This window comes from Chaetura pelagica, unplaced genomic scaffold (assembly GCF_000747805.2).
Source record: "Chaetura pelagica isolate M959 unplaced genomic scaffold, ChaPel_1.0 scaffold911, whole genome shotgun sequence".
NCBI classification, from domain to species: Eukaryota; Metazoa; Chordata; class Aves; order Apodiformes; family Apodidae; genus Chaetura; species Chaetura pelagica.
Window position 1 is genome coordinate 375,099 of NW_009952354.1, and position 3,472 is coordinate 378,570.

General features: G+C 52.9%; 1 protein-coding gene across 1 annotated transcript in view; it reads left to right on the forward strand.

Moving 5' to 3' along the window:
* Window positions 1–3,472, forward strand: part of LOC104397839 (uncharacterized oxidoreductase C663.08c-like) — a 15,019-nt gene that overhangs the window by 7,741 nt on the left and 3,806 nt on the right. The window lies entirely within an intron of this gene.

A 3,472-nucleotide genomic window follows, 5' to 3' on the forward strand; every position in this document is an offset into this window, starting at 1 on the left:
CTCCCTCTTCCAGTTTTCATCCCTTCCCCCTTGTCCTCTCCCTCCCTGCCCTTGTCCCAAGTACCTCCCCAGCTTTCCTGGAGCCCCTTCAGGCCCTGGAAGGTGCTCTAAGGTCTCCCTGGAGCCTTCTCTTCTCCAGGCTGAACACCCCAACTCTCCCAGCCTGGCTCCAGAGCAGAGCTGCTCCAGCCCTTGGGTCATCTCCGTGGCCTCCTCTGGACTTTCTTCAGATGTGTCTCACATCTGGAGCTTTCCCTCTCACTGAGCTGAGTCCAAACCAGTTTTCCAAGGTGCTGTCTCTCCTGCTCTCTCCATGGCTGGAAGCTGAGGTGTTCACCCTCACCCACATGTTTGCAGAAGGGCAACAGCACCCACAGCAGGGTTGACCAACCAGCTTCTCTCTGCCAGGAGAGGGTGGCACAGTCATCCTGGGTGTGTTTAATCTGCCCTGAAAGGGAGAATAAACTCACTGCTTTTTATCAGGCCTATTTACTCCACGGTGTGTTGGGCCTTTTGTCTTCACCTCTTAGTCACTGCCTGAAGAATTAACAGATGGTGAGGAATGAATGGATGGAGGGGTGGGGTGAAGCTGGGTGAGTTGTGCCCACTCTCCCTGACTCATTTTCTTTCTGGCTGGAGAGGACACCCCATTGTGAAGAGATGGAGGGGAACAGCCTGATTTTCACTGCAGCAAAGTGGTGAGGTCCCAGGTGAGGTGTCTCATGGCCTTTTTCCAGATCTTTGCCATTTTCCCAGCAGATAGATCCAAGTGAGACCTGTGGTGTATCCCAGCTGGCCTTGAGCCCGTGAACCCAAAGCCCTGGCACCATGGAAGCAGATACCAACTGGAATAGTTGGAGATGAGGAAGAAATTATTTGCTGTGAAGGTGGTGGGACACTGGCCCAGGTTGCCCAGGGAAGCTGTGGCTGCCCCATCCCTGGCAGTGTTCAGGTTTTGACAAGAAAGGTTGGACCAGATGATCCTTGAGGTCCCTCCCAGCCTGGTGTTCTAGGATTTGATGGTTCCATCTGCCCAGGGCAGTGGTGGAGTCACCATCCCTGTAGGGATTTAAGAGTCACAGAGACATAGTACTTAGGGTTCTGGTTTAGTTAAGGACTTGTCAGTGCTAGGTTAACGGTTGGACTGGATGAAGGTCTTTGCCTAACTATACTGCCCTATTTTGTTCACAGGGAAATGAAGCATAGAAGTGGGTCAAACAGTGTCCATGTTGGGAAACATCCAACTGCAGATGCTCAGAGCTTGGCTGTTTTCACCCATTTTTCCCATTGATATTCAGGACAGGCTCCTCCTGCCTTCAGCTGTGGCTGCACATTAACTGTTTCCTCACAGCAGATCACAAGGGATCCCAGTTTCCAGAGCTCTTTGGAGCACTTAGGGAAGAGATGGTTGATGTAATTTACCTCAGGGTGTAGGATCTGGGTTGATACTGGGGGGCTCTCGGCTCTTAGATCCTTCCAGGACTCCCCCCCTGATGTGGAGCTGTCCTGGTTTGAGCCAGGATGAAGCCAATTTTCCTTTTACTGATTTTTTTTCCCCTTCATCAAGCTTTCTTTTAACTAGTCACAGTGTGTTCTACCTAAGGCGGATAAGAATAGAACGTTTTTGTAACTGCTGGGGCTTCAAGTTCACATCTTTACTCTGCTGGCTCAGACACTACGGGGAGATCTGTGACCCCCCCGTAGGAGGCTGAGTTAGACAGACAGCAAAACTGGCCAGAGATTCCATTCCATGGAGCTACGTGAGCTCAGAGGAAGGACAGAGAGCACACAAGACAACTCCTTCCTGCTTCTTCTTCCCTTCTCCTCCACCTATGGCCGGTGCCCGGGCAGGACTCTGTCCATCCCTCCCCAGGGACTCTCAGGCTCCAGCTCTCCTGACCCTCATCACTCTGTGCTCTCTGGCAGCTCCAGGATTTTCTGGGACTGTTCCCAGCTCAGGAGATGCTGTGGGAGTTGCTGGGGGTGAGGGGAGGCGAGAGGCTTTTGCACCTATCTGAGCATATTTGTACGTAATTGTATCAATTTTCTTATCTCATTAGTGTTTAATTCAAGCTGTGCAGTTTAGTTCTCAATCCAGTTTTTCAATCCAATTTTCTCTCTCTCCTTCCCTAGCTGGGTGGGAGGGGATTGAGAGCCTTGTTGTTGAACCTGAGTCAAACTGGGGACAGGAGGGGTTTGTGAATGAGCCCGAGGGTCACACGTGGCACTGCCTCTCCCAGAGGAACTATCTTAGGGTGGCAGTTAGAGAGCACCCCCAGGGCACCCAGAAATTGCTGCTAAGACCAATGTTTACTACACGAATGAATCGGTTTATGAAGGGTTAACACAAACTGAGGGATGATGTTTAGGGAGAATGGAAATGTAAATGGCTACCAGGGAGATATATATATATATATATACAGTAAGAAAGTGTCCTTTAGGGAGGTAATGGCTTGTAGCCCATCCTTTCTGTCCTGCACCACATCTGCTGTTTTGGGTTCCATTGTCCTTGAGAAGCAAGTCTGGTTTAGTCCATGAGCAGGGAATGATCAGGAGAGGCCTTTGCTGGCTGAAAAGGCATTTGGTTTAGACTGATGTGGGGAAGAAAAGAACAGTTTCCCACAGTGGGCAAAACCCCCTTCCTCAATGTGGTTCACTGAGAGGGGTGGTTTGTCCCCCTGTGTCCTCATTTTTACATATCTGCCCACCCTGGCACCAGATGGAGCAGCACTTCTGGGGACAAGTCCCCTCGCTGGTGGCCTGAGCAGAGAGGAGAAGCAGAATGGGGCTTTAATTCAAGCAGGTGCTGCAAGGAGCAGCATCCCCATCCCTGGCAGTGCTGAAGGGCAGGTTGGATGGGGCTTGGAGCAACCTGGGCTGGTGGGAGGTGTCCCTGCCCATGCAGGGGGTTGGAACTGGATGATCTTGAAGGTCCCTTCCCACCAGTCTGGGATGCTGGGGTGTCTTGGCATGAGAAGAGCCCAAGGCTGAGGCAGGTTCCCGAGCAGCCCCTGCCCACAGGACGCAGCTTCAGGAGCTGCTGGGTGTCTTCAGCTCCAGCTGCATCTGGAGGGAACCAGACGCTGCTTGTGGTTGCCTCGGGCAGGGGGTAAAGTCATTCCTCCTTTCCCAAGGTCACGGTGGGTTTTCTGGTCTAGACTCCAGAGAATCCCCCCCCAGACCCCTGAGCCGGGGGTCTCCTCCAAGCCGAGCATGTCTGAAGAGCTCAGAACGGCGTGGGGGGGAAGAGGGAGGAGTGGGGGGGTGTCCCCTCTCCGTTCCTGTGCCGAAGGAGCTGGATGCACCATCCCGGGAATGCTGCGAGCCTTGGGAAGAGGTCAGGGGGGTCTCCTCTGCTTCCCTGTCCCCCCAGATCACTTTGGGAACACCGGGACTGGCGGGGACCTGGAGCTGCGGAACCTCTTGCTGTATTTACATGGAATATGAGACGGGAATGACAAACAAACCAACC